This window comes from Protopterus annectens, chromosome 2.part2 (genome assembly GCF_019279795.1).
Source record: "Protopterus annectens isolate FY-2018-M chromosome 2.part2, PAN1.0, whole genome shotgun sequence".
Lineage (NCBI taxonomy): Eukaryota > Metazoa > Chordata > Ceratodontiformes > Protopteridae > Protopterus > Protopterus annectens.
In genome coordinates this window covers 557,915,609-557,935,604 of record NC_056730.1, presented here as the reverse complement: position 1 = coordinate 557,935,604, position 19,996 = coordinate 557,915,609, and the positions used below count along the sequence as shown (strand labels likewise).

General features: G+C 38.4%; 1 long non-coding RNA gene across 1 annotated transcript in view; it reads left to right on the top strand.

Moving 5' to 3' along the window:
• The window catches only part of LOC122796036, a 283,895-nt gene that overhangs the window by 228,937 nt on the left and 34,962 nt on the right, over nt 1-19,996 (top strand). Inside the window, exon 2 of the long non-coding RNA XR_006363902.1 lies at nt 2,969-3,086. This is a non-coding gene — a long non-coding RNA (uncharacterized LOC122796036). The remainder of the gene's footprint in view (nt 1-2,968; nt 3,087-19,996) is intronic.

Here is a 19,996-nt window from a genome sequence, read left to right as displayed (position 1 = left end):
TCCAAGCTATCCTATCTGAATCTTTCCTTATCCTCCATCAATTGGTTTCCAAGCTACCTTGCAAACCACCAGCAAGTCGTCAAATGGGAAAATTCCACCTCTTCCTTCCTTCATACTATCACAGGTGTCCCACAAGGCGAAATACTAGGCCCATTACTGTTCCACATCTTCATTGATGATTTCCATCACTGCATCCCTAATGTTTAACTGATCCAATACGCCGATTCCAAAAATGATCTTTTCCATCAAAACCTTTCCTACACTCATGAAACTAACTCAAGAAGCTTCTTCCTGCACCGAGTCCTGGATGCTTAATAATCACCTTGCTTTCAACCCTTCAAAAACTAATATCATGTTATTTACCCCTTCTAAATCTTCCAAATTCGATAAGAACTCTTTCTCAATGAAGAACCAAAACTCAACCCAACTTGAAATAGTTCCCCACTCTAAACTTCTAGGAGTACTCATCGATGACCAATTAAAATTTGACATCCACCTACAAACTAATATTAGGAAAACTCATCAAAACCTGGGTATGTTTTATCGCCACAATCGTTATCTTACCCTTTCAACCAAACATACCCTCTCTACTACCTATCTCCTCCCCTCCCTTCTGTACAGTGCCCCTCTCTTTACCAGTCTTCAATCCTTCCTAAAGTCCAAACTAGCTTCCTGCTACAACAAAATCACTAAGTTTGCTACCAGATCTAAATACTCCTTCCACCATTGGAAAGCTCTCCATTCCTTGAACTAGTTGGAACTCCCAAACTATCTTTCCTATATACAACTCTACACTGCCCATAAACTCATCTTCCAACCTTCAAATTGTCCCTCACTCTCTTCTGCCTTCCAAATACATCAACCAGCCCAGCAGACTACTTAGGTCCAGCAACCAGAACCTCCTGGAAGTGCACAAGCCCACACAAACTCCAGGGACACTTCTATTATCTTTCTCACTAGCACAACTATGGAATTACCTTCCCCCACACATTCATACACCCATAATTTCTACTCCTTTAAGAACCTTCTCCACTTTCACCTTTCTTCCTGCTGGGAATGCTCCTGTTCTCATCCCACGTGACACACATTCTCTATTATTTACTTATTTCTGCCCTATGAAATTATACTCCAGCTTGTGTTTCCTTTATCAGCTACTGTTGTTATTTGTCTATGACCCAAGAATACTCCATAACAACACTCATCTCAAAGTTTTCCTCATCCACTTTGCTGTTGCCTTGTTTTTCTTTATCATAAATGTATAAATTTCAAACCTTTTGACTCTTTATCATGACATCATTTTAGAATTGTCTTATTGTTGATTTTTATTGTAAACTGTATATTAACTTTCTGTTGATTTATATTGTACAACTGCATTTGAATATACTGTGATTTTTATTGACAACTGTATTTGGAGCTTTTCTCCCCAGGCCTCCATTGAAAATGGGCTTATTTTAGGCCCATTGGACTTTCCCGATAAACAAACTGCAAATAAATAAACAAGATGAGGATGGTGAGAGCTGCTCAAAAAATGTCCACAATTAGTACATTCCCATGCCCGTCCACTACCAATGACTCCTAGACAAATCCACTTTAAAGAACCAGTCAGATACAGACACAACATTACTGAAGACATGTATACAGTGAAACATTTGCTCATAGTAGAATTCTACTCATAAACACTTGAGGATGTTTAAAAAAATGCTGAGGCCTTAAAGACCCGTTCTTTATCAGTATGATATTTTTTTAAACATAATACCAATGTGAAAAGCTACAAGTCAGTGGCTAATATTTTGCAGGTGTGATTTAATATATTTCATTTTCTAAACTGCAACTCTTGTATTAACAGTTTACAGAATGTGTACAGATAATTGTGTACTGAAGTAATGCCACAGATTTTGATTTTAATGTTATTCATGTGAAAGAAAACTTGTAATGAAAGATAAGAATGCACTGATTTTTTTCTACTTACATGTTCCACATTTATCAAAAGAAAAGTGAAATAAGCTTATATTGTCACATACCATTAAGCATCAGTCTGAGAGCTTCCAGCAGCTAAACTTGTTAAATGGTCCAGCAAGAAAATCTATTACAGACTAAACTTACTCAAAGGTATAAAGTATGAAACAGCTTCAACAGTGATTTGTACACTTAACGTCATGCAGTTACAGTGAAATAAGCAAAGAGTTTTAGCATTTGCAGAAAATAATACCCTTTGACATGAATTAGACTCTTATTTGACCTCATGAGATGTCTGTTTGGCAGTCTAGTGTCAACATCTGCTGCAGGCAGCTGTCAAAAATGGAAGCCAGAAATGTTAGATGTGAATGCAAAACATAACCAAATAAACAACAGAAATCTAATATACTAAATTCATATTCTACTGAGATATGGAAAAAACACACAGACAATATTAAAAACCATGATAACAAGTTATTTACTGCTACTGACAACATGATATGCTATAAATCATGTTTCAGAGATTGAAACAGTTATTTCACCTGCTACAGTATAAACATTATAGAATATTAACTGAAAATTACACCTTTTAATAAAGTTACAGCTCTGGTTACCCTGTTTCCCCATGTGCAGTATCATAGAAATTATGTAGAAATTATTCTTTTCTTACAAGTCAGCTCTACGAAGCATGTCACATCACATCTAAGCCTACATGTACAAAAGAAAATAGCTACATAATATCACTTCTGAAACTCATAATGTCAAAATGTAGCAAAACAAAAACTGAAGTAATTTTTTTTTCATTTCTACTCCTAGAATGTTTTTTTATTAAAATTTGTTGGGTATGAAGCCATTTTTGATGCAGATTAACTGTACAATAATCATGTTGTCTGTGAAAGGAGCTTGTTATAGGAGATAGCGTGCATAGTAATTATCCATTTGTAATTAGTGAGTTTTGTGGGGAGCAAATGATAATATGTGTGAATGTTTGGTTTTGTTTTTCCTCTCCTAGACATCACCTGAAGTCTCTGCTAGCCTCATCTCTTTCATGCCTGAGATGCAGGCCACTAAGTTCCTGGATACGGAACAACTTTCTCACCCTTGGAGCCTTGGAGATGCTTTAGGACTGTGTAGGTAATTTGCATGCTAGCATCATTGCTTTAGAAACATGCCCTGAAGGTGATGTTTAAAATATTAAACACTTTAGTTTGGTAAGAAGTTAATCTGTTTGCTTTATTACTTAAAGTGCATGCATTTGAAAGGATCCGTACAGCCTGAACTAAATTAGCTAGAGAATTAAATGTCTGGATGTTCTGAAAATTATTAACCCCTTCATCTTTGAGGACTATGGTAAAAAGAAAGAAAGGCACTAAATTTTTAAGAAAAAAATAATTCACCAAATACTAGTTAGAACATATACTGCATAACAAGTCTCAGACAGTATAATAAGTTGAGCAATATTATTAGTTACTTGGAAATATAAGGTAAGCTGTAACTTCTAATAACTGTACTTTGGTCATTCAGTTTTCTATGTATTTAGTAGCATGGAAAGACTGGCATGTCAACCATAACACTGCTGAATGGCAATGCATTTCAGTTACACTAAAACCCAGCTGAAATCTGCTCAGGCTAAGAAATGTAAGAACTTTTTATGCACTTCTTACTTTTGTTACACAAGTAGGAAGTGTGGTCAATCTACAAATAGAATAAGATAAATTCATCCATGAGAATGGCCAAATAGAGTGGAGAGAGAATTGCCAACTGTGTTGCTGGTGACCTGGGTTCACCACAAGATTATGGTGCTGGAGGGTCATCTGGAAGAGGGAAAAGAGTGGATAGCCAGAACCAAGACCTCTTTTCTGTAGGGAACAGGATGGAGTATTTGAAATGCCTGGTGGCACCCTGCCAAGAAGGAATGAGGTTTGGCAGGAGACAAGCAATACTAAAAGTGAAGGATGGTATGTGTCCATCACTGCTACATTCATATCATTGTACACTGTGAAATGGAGACTGTGTTGCATAGGGGTATACCAAAAAACCCAAATTCCCACACTGTGAAGGTTACTGGAGATCTGTAGCCATGTGTGTGTGTGTGTGTGTGTGTGTGTGTGTGTGTGTGTGTGTGTGTGTGTGTGTGTGTGTGTGTGTGTGTGTGTGTGCGTCTGTTTATAACTAAATAAATCTCTCTATATATGTATGTAGATATATATATATATATATATATATATATATATATATATATATATATATATATATATATATATGGGATCTGGACACATGCTCGACTAGCACATGTCTGAATCACAAAACATTGAACACACATACACAAAAGTGCTTAACATCAACAAGCGCTTCCGTGTATGTGTGCCTGTTTCGTAGATCGGACTACAGTGCGGGTAAAGGAAAATTCCCTTTTCCCCACTGTAGTGTGATATATGATATATATAAGCTTCGTCTTTCGGCTTTTCCCAGTTGGGGATCGCCACGGTGGATCACGTGTCTGCTCATAATTGGCAGTAGAGTTTTACAGTGTCCAGTTGCCAGCCTGGCACCCAACCTTCCGCAGAAGGCACACACACACACACACACACACACACACACACACACACACTCATGCCTAGGGCCAATTTAGAGTGTCTAATCCACCTACACCATGTCTTTGGGATGTGGGAGGAAACTGGAGCACCCGGAGGAAACCCACATGACCACAGGGAGGACATGCAGACTCTGCATAGAAGGCACCCCAGCCGAGGATCAAACCGGAGAACCTCTTGCTGTGAGGTGACAACACTAACCACTGCATCACAGTGGCTGCCTATATATATATATATATATATATATATATATATATATATATATAAATATATGAATAATATGTAGAAATTAATGGACATATGATGGATCACTTGTGTAGCTCAGTGCTTTGAGGTCAAAGGAAAGGACCAAAAACATATGCAGCTAACCGAAAGGTGCAATCAGTAATTATAGGTTCATAGGTGTTTACTAAGCTAATGACCACAAGGCCCTTTTTAACCTTAGTCAATCATCCCAAATCTCTGACAAGTTCTGATACTCTTGATAAGTGTAAGTAGGGGGTTGGAAGATTAACCATTTACAGGGTACCTGTGTCCATTAGAGACATAGGTGCCAAACCAGGGATGAATTTCCAGCTTCCCATCCAATTTCCCAAGTTGCACTTGAATTGGGTTAGGGAGAAACTCTGCTTCTCATGGATGGGGAGCCTGTTCCATAGACTGAGTAGTCTCTGGGATACATACCTATCTCTCCAGCAGGTCCTATTTATATCACAAGCAAGGTTTAAGTCTTTAGAATGGGTAATTCTGGTGCTATTCATTTTGTGGATATGCAGGAGGTCCAACAGAGTGGGGGTCTGACAATGCCCTGTATGCCAGGCATAGATCTTCCCTCAGAAGCCTGTAGGAGACAGGATACAGGGATAGGGCCTTGAGATGGTGTGCATAGGACATTTTACTTACTCCCTGTATTCTTTTAGTCTGGAACCTCTGCGGACATTCCAATTGTTGGATATGCCTGGATATGCCTGGTTAGGGACATACCAAAGGGGGCATTGTACTCAATGATAGGTCTGCTGAATGCCAAATACAGTGTAGCAATGACTTCCTTGGACTTAGATACCATACCTTTGTTTATAAGTTATGCAATATAGAATGATTTCCTCACCACTTTCGACATATGATGGTCAAAGGTTAGATTACTACCTATGTGTGTCCCTAAGTCCCTGACTACTGGGTCAACTCTAAGTGGTGTGTTGTCAATATGATAGTTACCAGGGATGGATGACTCCCCGAAGGATACTATTATGCATTTCTTGGCATGTAGATTTAGTCCATGGCTCTGGAACCAGTTGTTTGTCTGTGACAGCCCCTCCTGGGGAATATTTGTGTCAGTATGAGATTCAATGGAAGCTCCTAATTTGCAATCATCTGCAAATTTAGTCAGCCAGAGACCACTGACATTGACCTTGACTTCTGAGACGTAAATGCCAAAAAGGGGTGTCCAATGACTGATCCCTAAGGGACTCCATTTGTGATTGGCCTCTTTGTAGAGGTGGACTCCCCAATTCTAATTCCTGGGTCCTGTCTGTGAGCCAGTTGGCTATCCATCGGGTGACATATGGGCTGTACCTAACCTCTTGAGTTTGTCAACAATGCCCCAGTGAGTACTGTGCCAAATGCCTTGGCCAGGTTAAGGTAGGTAGTGTGAACAATTTTGCCCTCATCCATTGCTTTCGTGACCTTCTCAAAGAAGTCCACCAGGAGTAGGCATGACTTGCCCTTGACGAAACCAAACTGGGTTGGGTCCAGTGTCTGGAGGTTTACTATATCTCTGTTGATCATCTCCATGATAATTCTTTCCATGGCTTGACATATAAGACTAGAGTCTGTAGATGGCCCACGTTTGTGCAGAGGGATGACTGGTGCCTTTCTCCATTCAAGAGGCATGAAAGCTGTTTGGAGGCTACAGTTAAATGGTAATTCCAAAGGCCCTGATAGGTCATGTTTCATGATATTTAGAAGGCATCCTGGGATACTGTCTGGGCCCAATGATCTTAGAGAGAGCATTAAGGACCTGTTCCCTAGTGATAGTAGGGGGAGCTATATTTGATCATATTTCCTGAGGGAAGGTTAAGGGGGGGAGAGAGGGGTAAAGTTGGAGATGAATTTATCAGCCAGGAGATTTGCTATGTCTTCTGGCTCAGTATAGGTGGCTCCATTTTACAATGAGGCCTGCATACAATTGTGTATTGCCTTTGAGGTTGTGGACATAGCTAAAGAATGCTTTGTGGTTGTTCTTGGCCTGGGAGGCCAAACTTACCTCAAGTTTGGCTTTGGTAGACTTTATTTTCCTTTGAGTTGTTTGTTTAGTTGGATGAGAGTGCTTTTATCCTGCTGGGTGTTGCACCTCCTAATTTTTGCCATGATTTTCTTCCTCTTGTTATACAGCCTATTGATTTTGTGACTCTACCAGGGTGGCTTGTTTTTTGAGTTAGTTCTGTTCTTCTTCCTGGTGGGCACAACTGCCTGTATGCAGCTATTAACATGCTTGTACAGGGTTTCTGTGAACAGTTCTGCATAGGCAACAGTGTTCTCAGGGTTTACTGGGGCTTGAAATTTTGCCAGGTTCTCACTTAATAACAAGAAGTAATAGCCTTAGAATAGTTCCTGAATATTCCAGGTTTAGCTGGGGGTTAAAGTTTTATTTTTACTTCAAAGGAGACCATTTTGTGGTCTGACCTTACCAGGGAAGGCATTACAGTAGGAGATATGCAGCACTCTCCATATTAGTGAGTACCAGATCCAGTATAGTTCCACCCCTGGTTGGTGTATTGACTATCTGGTCCAGGGAGTTTGTGTTTACAAAATCTAGGAATCTCTGTGCATGTACGTTTGGTGTCATATAGGATTCCCAGTTAATAGTGGGATAATTAAAGTAACCCATGAATATAGTATTAGGTTGGATGGTTAGTGTTTCTAATATGTTTAAATACATGGTATGGGTCTCCTGTGTCATATAGGGGGACCTATAGCTTGCAAGGAAATGGTACTGGATTTTGCCTATGGTGATTTGAACATGGAGCAGCTCAAGTGCATTGTCCTGTTTAACCAGCCTTGAAGCATGTTTATCTTTGTTGTAAATAGAGACACCTTTAGTCCCTGCCTGTGAAGTAGCTGGCCTAAATTTGTGGAGGCATTATAACCAACACTGTTGGTGTGCTCTCCGCGGCTTTAAACGATGTCTTAGTGACCACACAGACATCAGCATTCTCTAGGGTAAAGACAGCTTCTAGGCAGGGGAGTTTTTTGTTCAGACTCCTAGCATTGAGCAGTAATGCCTTTAGATTTTCTTGGTTTTGATTTGCTAAGTTGGAAGTACTTTCAGTTGGGCATTGCCTAAAAAAGGAGGAAGACAATGTTTTAGCTAATATTCGAAAGCCTAGAAGGGAGAGGTGCAGACCACCCCTGGCAAAGCAGCATGGTCCGTTGACAATCTCATTCCATGCTGACAAATACTGCACCCCCGTAGACTGACACAATGAACTAAGCCAATTATTAAAGACAATCATCTTTTCTTTGTATTGTGACACCATCCTTGGAGAAAGTAAAATGCTGCTCAATGCTAGGCTCCTACCAGCCTGAGACACATATTCTGAGACATCCATGATGTCTATCATCATATAGTCTAGGGAGGTACGTCTCAGGTCATTTACTCCCACATGGACTATGACTGAGTCATATTGGCAATTGTGGTCCAATGACCTGATGATAGTTTCATAGGTAAATACTAGGCAATTGTTCTGCAGGCCCAGTACTTACCTATGAACCTATGATTGCTTGTTTCCTGAGAAAATCTGTTTGCAACAGTTAAGAACTACATGTGTAAATCACTCAGCTTGCAAAACATCAAGATGTTTTTAGAAAGAAAGCTGCTATATTGGTGCATACACAATTAATTCATAAATACTATGGTATGCAATTACAAATGTAAGTCTCAAAGTCTGCCATAACGTGTGACTACTCAGAAAAGTGTGACAAGCATTGGATATGTTGACTGGCTTTAGTGGAGAATAAACTGTTGCTGCATTCTGGGAAACCAAACAAAATGATGCAATGAACTCTGCAGCTATAAAGCTGTGTCTGCCTATGAACAGTAATGCTGCAAATCAGCAATTAAGTAAAACTGACCATCTTAGCACTTAATGTTGATGGAAGTTGGTCTCATCTGTGTCTTAAACCAAACTGCTCAAAGAGAGACAAATTATGCACTGCACACAGATGCAGACTCCATGATCCAAAGAAACTCAGTATCTTATAAAATTCTGAAAATCACAGTATAACATGATAATATTTCTTAAGAATAACGAGAATGCTTCAACCAGTCTCTCTACAATAGCACAGCTCAAATTCAGATTTACTAATGAAGGAAATTTATTTTCTAATAAAGGTAATTTAAATTATTTCAGGTTATAAATTGGTCTTACAATCATAATCTTAAAACAGCAATAATTCATCGGGTTTCTATCACTCCACACTGAGTGTACTTATAGTGATAGTTCGTACCTGTACATAGTCAGACTTCACTGAATACACAGAAGAGCTAATATGAAAATTAAATGAAAGCAAATGCTACAAAGCAATCTTTTTCTAGAAATGTTATAACTTAAAAATTAAATTTCAGATGGTCAGTATAAGGCTACTAATTTGGCAGAATCCTCTTGAATGTTTTATATTCTGCATCTATTAAGACTTTCACTTTTTTCAGCCCTGATTTTCATTGTGAGCATGTTGATTGCTGGCCTGTGTATAGCACACCTGGCAAAATAACCTTCTGCTTTTTGTCTAACAAAAAATGTATTATGTCTACAGTTAGGACACACCAGCACCATGGTGTAGCGGGATAAAGCCTTAGCTATTGCCCAGGTGACCTGGGTTTGATTAGTGTCTTGGGTATCTGATGCACTGGCAGGGAGGGATTGGAGGTATGCGAGATTGCTGGAGGGAGGCAGACAGGGCCATCTGCCCTCCCCCAACTGTCCCAGTTCCTGAATACTAAAAGTGTCTCACCCTGCTCGGCACACACCATCATGATTGACTCAACCATTTTTTACCTCATGGTAGAACACGGGTCTTTTTAAAGGCCTCTGAAATGTCTTTTACTATATTTGTAAGCAGCAGCCCAGAGATGTCTGTGGGAACATGTGTGCGTGTGTGTGCGTGTGTGTGTGTGTGTGTGTGTGTGTGTGTGTGTGTGTGTGTGTGTGTGTGTGTGTGTGTGTGTGTGTGTGTGTGTGTATGTGCGTGTGTGTGTGAAAGACCATAATTAGATAGGGGTTTCTGGTAGGCTTGCTCTCAGTCACACAGTTGAAGGCAGAAGAAGTCGAAACCTGTACTCTTGACGCAGCTCATTAAGAGCTTGGTGCCTTATTCTACAACAGCAACTACCAGACTGCCTTTAACTTTTTTTTGGTTAATTAATTTATTTATTTATTTATTTATTTTTATTTTACGTTTGTTTACCGGGGTAGTCCAACTGGACACAGGTCCATTTTCAGCAGAGGCCTGGGGGAAATCTCCAGATTAACATATGTATATAGTAAGAGAATAAACAGATGGTACATAATACAGAATATAATGCAGTACATAGCACTCACATCACATAATAACATAGTAAAGAACAACTCAAGTAACAAAGTTAAAAAGACATTCAAACTAACAGAATTTGGTAGGGAAGAAAATCACAGCTAGTAATAGCATATAGCAGCATATAGTACACAGTACAAAAGGGTATTACAATGTAGGTTTTACAAATATTAGATTATACAGTAGTTGTTCACCCTGGGGAGTCACAGGAGCAAGACCAGTTGTCCATATGGTGTGCTTTCAAGTGTTTTTTAAATTGTGTGGCAGAGCTGTTAGAAGTCATGTAACTAGGTAGAGTATTCCAAGCTTTAGAAATAGAACAGTTAAAGAGGGATTTCCCAGCATCATTATTATATTTGATGACATGTAGGAGGTTATGTTTACTAGATCTTAGGGTTCTAGTAGTAGTATAAGGTTGGATTAGATCCTGAAGTGCTGGGATTTTATCAGGGTAGTAATATAATTTATGTGCAAGTGACAGTTGATTAAGTTTAAGAAGTTGAGGCAGTTCTAGCCAGTTTAGTTGTTTGAGTGGTACACAGTGATGAGTCCTGTGTGAGGACCCGGAAGCAAACCTGGCAATCTTGTTGTAGCAGGATTCTAGTTTGTTTAGGTCAGCCTTCCAAAGATTAGTTAGAATAGGGGAAGCATGGAGGATGGTAGATAAGAGATGTGTCCTAGCAATTGTGGTTTAAGTATGTTTAGTAAGAAAGTGTTTGTTATGCTGGAGGAGACCTAGTTTTTTTGTGGACTTTCTTGATAGTTTGGGATATGTGGACGTCAAATCTCAATTTGGTGTCTATTTCTACACCTAACAGTTTTGTGTGGGTGGTTGGGGTGATCATGGTTTTGCTGTTGGACATTAAGATAATTTTTTCACTTGGGGGAGATCTACATGGGTTGAAAATAAGTAGTTTTGTTTTGTTTGGGTTGAGAATTAGGTGGAGTTAGTGAACCAAGTTTCAGCTAATGAAAAACAGTTTTGGGTTAGGGAGTGAGGATCATCTAATGTGGGGGAAGTGCATATAAGGGTGGCATCATCTACGTATTGCACTACTGAGGCATTAGGTGTGGAGGAAGAGCGCTGGTTGGTAAATAATGAGAAGAGTAGTGGGCCAAGGACAGATCCCTGAGGGACCCCTAAGAGTACTGGTAAATGAGCAGGCAGTTGGTTTTGCCATTAGACTGCTTGCTGTCATTCTGATAGGTAGCTTTTCAACCATAAGACAGAGGAGGGACTGATATTAAAGGTGGATAGTGTACTAAGAATCATATTGTGGTTGACCATGTTGAAAGCCTTAGATAGATTCAAAAATACTGTAGAAACATATTGCCCACTGTTTCAGTACAGGTTGACTGTGGTGGTAAAGGACACCAATGCTGTGGTGGTACTGTGGAAGGGTATGATACCGTGCTGAGATTTAGATAACATTTTTATTTAGGAGGTAGTGCATCAGTTTCCAGTGAACAACTCTTTCTAATATTTTTGATAATGGTGATAGAGTAGCAATGGGATAGTAGTTATTGAGTTCTATGACGTTGCCTCCTTTGTGCAGTGAAATTATGTGGGAGGTTTTCCAGATAGTAGGCACCTTGCCCTCTGATATGGATCTGTTAATAAGGATGGCAACAGGATAGGCTATAGCCTCTGTGGCTATCTGAAGGAAGTCTGCTAGTAGATTGTCAGCAGCTAGGGTGGTAGGTTTAAGTTTATGGAGGAGTTTTGAAATAGTTTTGTTAGACACTGGGTGCAAGTTAAAATTGGGGGTATTATCTTGTTTGTTAGTGTTAATTTGGGTGGGTGCTAGAATAGGACTATTGGCTTTATTTTGGGTACCTGCAAGAGCCTGAACTGTTTTAGTGAAATATTTATTAAACTGAATGGGAATGTTATGTTGCTTGTTTGTAGTTACTGGTGTTGGTGAAGTGTCTTTCCCTGGTTTAAGTATAGAGCTTATGGTAGCCCAGAATTTTTGTGGGTTGTGAGCATGTTTTTCCCGGGTGTTTTGGCAGTATTTAATTTTATCTAGTTTGATTAGTTTCTTGGCTTTATTCTGGAGTTCTAAGTATTTTTGTTTTGAGGTTTGGGTTTTGTTTTTGTGAAACTGTATCTAAGCTTTATCCCTGTCTTTGAGAATGGATTTAGTTTCTTTAGTTAGCCACTGGGCATGGTTTGTTTTTTATTCTAATGATTCTGGTGAGCGCATGGGGGTTTAATATTTGTAAGAAGGTTGAGTTAAAGTAGTGGACTGCTTCATCGAGAGAGAGTTGTGCCAGTGATTTCCAATTACAACATTTTAGAGAGAAGATAAAATTATTAATATTAAAGTTCTTTTTGTTCCTAACAACTCTAAAGGATGTCTGACTTAAATGGTGAGTTCTGAATCTTAGCAGGTAGGTTGGCTGGTGGTCACTCAGACTGTCAGGAAGGCAGCTTGACTGGGATGAAAGGGAGGGATTGGATGTAAGAATCCAATACAGTATGGACTGGCAGTTGGATGTTTTGTCTGTTCTAGTGGGGGATAAAGTAGGCAAACAGCAACAAGGAGAAAATCAGTCCCAATGTAGAAAAAAGCAAGTCAAAATACTTGAGAAACAACAATGGGACAACCACGGCAAAGCACATATATTTAATAAACAATAAGCAGTAAACAGATAAGTGCTTTCGGAGATGCCTCCTTCATCAGATCAATACAAAAATATAAAACCAGTCTGCATATAAATACACTTGAAAAACCAATTACATTAATTAAAACCTTTAACCAATTAACATTTTCTAGCCCTTAAAATAAGTTTTAAAGGTATAAAACCATTTAAGCCTGGTGGAACATCAGCTTTCAAACCAGCTATCCAGTGGGTTTCTTTAACTTCTGTGGCATTCTTTATATCACCACATCTAGGTGCAGGAGTGTAAATATCCAAAGCTATAAATTTTAAATCATGCTGTGGAAATTCATTAATGTGTTGAGCTACTGCACTTCTTTGCACATTTCTCCGATTATTACCCATATGCAATAAAATACATCCCTTTAACATTCTATTTGTTTTACCAACATAAAAAGAAATGCATTCTGAACAGGCTGCTATATAAATCACATTTTTAGTAGAACAGCATACATAGTGTGAACACTTATATAGCCTTTTAGTAACAGAATGCTCAAACACATTATCAGTCTTAATATACCTGCATGCCTTACATATTTTACATGGATATGTATCTGATTTGCCACTATATAATTTACCTAGGGTCGTATCATCAGCTCCCGGTCTATAACATGACAGACTCTTTAAGTTACGATTTCTCTTGTAGCTGAAGTTTGGCACATCACCTACTATATTTTTCATCCTGTCATCAGACAGTAATAACTTCCAGTTATTTTGTATTATGTTCTTTATATATTTAAAATCAGTACTAAAAGTAAAGGGTATCCTAACCTTACATATATTTTTCTGTCCCTTATTAACCGAATCTCCAGTATTCTTTGAATACTAAAGTCTACCTTTCCCATCTCTCATGGACTTGACCCTTTCTGATGCTTCCCTAACTTCCCTACATTTGTAACCACATTCTAACAAATTAGTCTCCGTTACATTTATATGATGCAAAAAAATCACTTTCCTTACTACAAAGCCGGGACGTTCTCAGAAGCTGATTATCCATGACATTCTTAAAAATATGGTTGGGGTGCTTGCTGCCCCTATCCAACAGAGCATTTTTCCAGCATGAGTTATGGTATAACAAAGTGCTTATTTTACCCCCTCCATCCACTTTTAATAAAATATCCAAAAATTCTATAAAATCTACTGATGAATTCACAGTAAATCTTAAAAATGTGGTGGTTGTCTCTAAATAGTTAACAAAAGCATCCAATTGTTGTGTATCCCCTTTCCACAAAAAAAAAGACATCATCCACAAATCTGTGATATAAACCCATATGTGCTAGCCACAAATTTTCTTCAGTCAAAATGTATAGCATCTCCCATTCAGCTAGAACAAGGTTTGCATAGCTGTTAGCACAGGGTGTGCCCATGGCAACACCCCAACACTGTAAAAAAACTTCTGTTCAAAGGAAAACACATTGTTCTCAAGTACAATACTCAACAATCTGCATATACGTTCAACATATTTTTTGTCCATATATGCTATTCTTTCATTAAAGCAATATATGTACCTTAGCTCTATATCATTAGGAATGACTGCAAAGAGATTCTTTACATCTAAGGTCACAAGAATAAATCTTGAATTTGAACTCAAACTCGCCATGTATTCACTTAATTGTTTTAAAAAAATGTGAAGTGTCTCTTAATACAGAGACAGCCTTATTAACCATAGATGTAAGCTATCCTTCTACCTATTTAGAAATTGTTTCTGTAACCCATCCTTGGCCATTTGCTATTGGCCTTAAAGGAGGTTTTTTCCAAAGATTTATGTATCTGAGGTAGACCTGATATATTAAGAATCTTAGGGAAATCTACCATAAAGTAATCATATAAATCCTTAGAAATAACGTTAGTCTGTAATGGATGAAACAAATCATTTTTCACATCACTAACAATCTAACTTTTTTTATGTTCACAAGAGTATAAGTAGTTTCATCTATCAACATATTATTCATAGTTTCCACATATATAGAATAATCTAGCACCACTATTGCACCTCCTTTGTCTGCAGATTTTATAACAATACTTCTGTCAGCAATGAGATCATCCAATGCTTGCTTTTCTTGCAAATTTAAATTAAAGTGTCCTGGTATACGCCTGGACATAAGAAGTGTATCAATTTCATTCTCACAAACTTTCAAAAATGTATCCATCACTGGTTGAGAAACAGGCATAAATGTACTAGGTTTTTTATACTTATTATATTCAGCAGCACCAGTGCTAGAAAACATATAATGCAAATTTACATTCCTAGCAAACTGCCTTAAATCTAATATCACATTGTGTAACTTGCTAGTAACAGCTGGTACAAAAGACAAGCCCTTGTTTAAAACATCAATTTGCACATCAGTTAAACATTTATGAGAAAGATTAAATACCAGTTTAAATGTCTCTATATTGGACTGTCCATAGAAAGCGTCCTTCTCTTGCAGTTGTTGCTGAACATCCTTCTTCTGTTGTTCTCTGGTGTCCTCACTTGTAAATGTAGACGAGTGAGCAGGGGTAAAAAAGTCGCATTAGTCTTTGGTCTGGCTCCCATCCCAATCTTCTTAGTGGTTACTACAGAAGAATTAAACATGGTGGGTGGAATTTCATCAGTTTTTGCTGTAGCCCTATTCTCTGACCCCTGAATTACTTCAGTGGCCTCAATTTCAAATTCTGATGTAATAATACTGAGACATTCATCAGTTGATACATTCTGACCAATCACTGACATGGATGGCACTTTGCTAATCTCCAACATGCCATCCTCACTGCTCTTGGAAGACTTTGAACCTTTAGGGACTGTGTTAAAAGTCTTAGGTACTGCTTTAACACCCTGACTATTAGAATCTGAGTCAACAGGATTTGTATTTTTTTTGGCCACATAAATATATGGCCTTTAACAAAATCAGCATGATCTCTTTCCAACGTTTTAGTTTTTAATGCGTTGTAACTTAGAGTCATAAAGAGAAATATTGCGAAACAGTACATAAAGTTTTTCAGCATACCTGATTTCAGGGAAGCTCTCTGGCAATTGCCAGTGGGGGATAAGATCATTTGGGTAAACCCAAAGAGGTTAATGTGGGTAGAAGGGTTGTGGCCAGAGCAGTTGACCCAATATGACAGTTTCCTGAGGTAGGGAGTTTGAAATGCAGTCTAAAAGGTTTTCCATGGTAGGTGTGTTATTACCTGGAGGGATATAGCTGCCTATGATATTAATGTGTTTGTTCGGGTAGACTTTTAATTTTATGAGGATGAGCTCTGCATTATCAGTGTCAGGAATATTAATGTCAAGTTGTTCAAGGATGAGATGGTTTTTGAACAATATTGCAACCTCCCTCCTTTTTTGCCAACCCTATCTCTTCATATGATACTGTAGGCAGGTGCTGTAATCTCATCATTTTTGTTTTCTGGTTTTAGCCACATTTCTGTAAGTACTACAATCTCAGGTTTATATAGACCTAGTAGAGCATGAAGGTCATGAACTTTGTTTGGGATACTTCTGACATTAAAGGAGAACTGCACCCAAAGACTCAAAAAACATGTTTATTTCATTGTGGTTTGGTGTGTCCTGCATTTTAACACCACTCTGGGACTATTTACAGGTTTTTAAATATTTTTATATGTAATTTCTGAGTCTGACCACATGGAGTCTGGCATCTTGAAGTAATTCTGATTGTTTAGTCTGCCTCTAGGTATCCCACAATGCAGTGCTTCTCTGTAAAAAATTACATCACGCAGGCTTCTTTCTTCCTAAATCTCCTGTCACTGCATTGATTTTACATGCATACACTGCTGTCTTTCAGTCAGTTAGTTTTAAGTAACATTTCATGCCATTTAATGACTACTTAAAACACAAACAGGGCAAATGGCACAGAGCAGACTTTCAAAGGGCTTTTTACTGCTGCTTCATTTTAGAATGGCTAAACTGCAGTCTTTTGTGAATCCTGAATTGTACTAGTTTGACTCATTTCCCATCCCCCTCCACACCTGACTTTCCTAGCTGTCAAAGTGCTAAGGGTAATTTGAGCAGCTCACAGCAAGAGACTCAACTCGTGTACTGTTTCCTTGTTCTATCCTTTACCTTCTGTATGGGTAGGGGAAGGAACAGGGAGCTGTGGGTTTTTAGGATGGTAATGGTGATGCCAGTTTGGGGAGGGGAATGGCCAGAAAACTACCAGTATTCAGTGGCCTTGATGACATCAGTGAATTAGAGACTGCAGCAAGGGCAGGACAGAAGTTTTTTGAAAGTGAAACCACCATAGTACAGAAAGGTACTGTTCTAGTGGAGAGAAACAGTCATTTTAAAATATTTTAAATGCTGTATTGTTGTTTACTCATAGCACAGACAGTAAATAGGGAGAAAAAAGACAGGGAAGTTGAGCATTTAATAACAGAATCCCATTGTTGTTCTTTAAGGTTAAGAAAAAGGAGAGAGAATTTTTGTCTATGGAGTAGATTGCTAGGCAGAGATAGAGTAGGGTTGATTGGTGTGTTAGGACCAGGATTGGGGTGAATGTCATTGCAGCATTCTTGTTGTTTCAGTATATGTAGGTAGAGTTTGATAAGCTTATATATTAGTTTGGTGTATCTTAGGGAGTTGTAGCCAGTGGTGGAGGTGAAAGTCAGTATGGGAGGGTCTAAAATGGCATGGAGCTATGTGAGGATGTAGTGGATTTATGTGAATGCTTATCCGTCAGAGTTTTATAGTTCTCATTGTTCAGGAAATGCACATCCATGCAACAACTGTTGCACTTCTATTAACCTTTTAAGTGAATTAAAGTTGCATGGCACTTAAGGCCCTGAGCTGTTAATGGATTAATGGATTGCTTCCTGCTGTCAAAAGTACAGGGTTTGAATCCTCCCACCTTCATCTGCTCATGCTGTGAATGTGACAGTACTCCTGACTTTGTGCCCTACAGAAAATGCTTTTCTAGAACTTTCTAAATATATAAGAGATATTTAAAATCTGCTTCTGATTGTTGGGTCTTTGCCTCTGATTTTTGAGGTAAGAGGTTGTGAGGGCATGGAGATGCACAGTGGGACACACAGTATGGTTCTAACCTACTGAGCTGAAATATATTTATATTATCTCAAGCAAACATCTGAATGTATGCAGTCACACAAGAGGTTGTTTGTAACTGATGGCCACATCCATATGTATGTGCGTGCACTTACTTCTGTGTGTATTCTGCATCTCATTGTAGTTATGGCCCATCCATAACCACTTTTTCCCATTTCTGCACAAGAGGTCTGGGTATCACTTTAGCAGTGACAATCATCTAGAGCCATGGTTTACACTGCCAGGTGGCTAGCCCTGCCATGATAGTTTTTCCACACCACAGACATATACACTCACACCTATGGCCAATTTGGAATGCCCAATCCACCTACTGCATGTCTTTGGAATGTGGGAGGAAACTGGAGCTCCCAGAGGAAACCCAATGGACACAGGGAGGACATGCAGACTCTGCACAGAAGACACCCTAGCCAAGAATCAAACCATAGAACCTCTTGCTGTGAGGCAACAACACTATCCACTGTGCCACTGTATTGCCCTAAGTAGTTACGGTGTAACATAAATAATCAATTATAGTAAATAGATGCTTCATCATATGAGCCATGTTCTTTGGATACAATACTTGGTTCCTTGTTTGTTGACTGTTGACAGTGTGCTTATTTCTCTATGAATAAACTGCACAGCATGAAGTCTGTAAGTTTAATGTTAAAATATTAGGTATGAATGAATTTTTAATTTAACTTGTTTTTTGCAGGTGCAAGGGTGGCACTTAGTGCAGATGAGTTAAAGTTAAGGCTATGAGTTCTTTTCAGTAGTCCAGCACTTCATTCCCTCGGCCTTCATTTGTCTAGTGTGAGTCTGACCATGTCATTTCACCAGACAGTGCTCCTGGGCTGCCCCTGAAAAGAGACACTTGTGCCCAGTAGGCTATCCTAAGCTGTTAGCAAATTCATTACAAATTTGCCTTTTGAATTCCTGCACCCTTCATATCGCTCCTAATTAGTACTTCATTGCATGGTATTTGACTTTGAATCGCTTTACATCTGTTGTAGCTAAAAGAATTGCCACGTGCATTTTCAATAAATGTGAATTTCAAAGGCAGAAAACTTCAGTGCTGCTCATGCTATTTTCAAAACAGAAAGTGTTTTGTTTTGTCCATTAAGTAGCTGTCAGTGTCTTTGCTGTAACATGTTTAATCAGCATTTTAAATTATAATCAAATTTCTGCAATCTTTGTAAAAGTAAAGAAGAAAATAGTGTGCATATTGACAGATTTCAACAGTGCTTTATGGTAATCAGGCAGAGAGACAAGTAAATGGATATTGATATGGCTGTGTATGTTGGGGGGGGTCTGATCCATTTCTCTGCCTAGGGCCCCATATGACCACGAACTGACTCTGCTTTTATTGAGCAGAAAATGTACGAGTATTAAGTCTCATATGTATGCCCTATATTTTTAAGTGACTTACTCAAAGTGAAACTAGGCAAATGGAGGTAGAAAGTATCAAACCCTGTACCATGAACTATAGGAAGCATCTGGCTAAGAGTTTAGAGCCTTAATCCTCCGTATTAATTTCCTGACCTTCATTTGTGTCTTTATTTTCTGTTAAATCACTAAGGGTCAAAAAGCACTTAGGTTTAAAATCAGTAATGATCAGTAATGCTGATTATTATAATTTCATAGTTTGTGTTGTTCAAATGTCCTGCGAATACATGTTGAGGCAAAACCTGCTGTTCTGTTAACTTTTAAGTGAATGAATGCAGTTTGTCTTTTATCTGTCTCTGATTTTGCAGAACATCACCGATTTTGCCTCATATTTATGCCCTGTCCCTCATTAACTTCTTTTATCTGGTAAATAAGTGAGGATTACTGTCAGTCAATAATGCCTTCATTACAGTTTCATATATTTCATTATTCAGAAAATGCATTTGGAGTTGATAGGCATTCACATTAGCAAAACTCCAAATGCATTTTCTGAATAATAAAAAATATGAAACTGTAATGACTGCCATTATTGACTGACAGTAATCCTGACTGATTTACCAGATAAAAGTTGTCAATGAGGGACAGGACATAAATATGAGGCAAAAACAGCAATGTTCTGTAAAATCAGAGATAGATAAAAGGCAAACTGCAGTCATTCACTTAAAAGTTAACAGAACAACAAGTTTTGCCGCTTCTCATAGTCAAAGATACA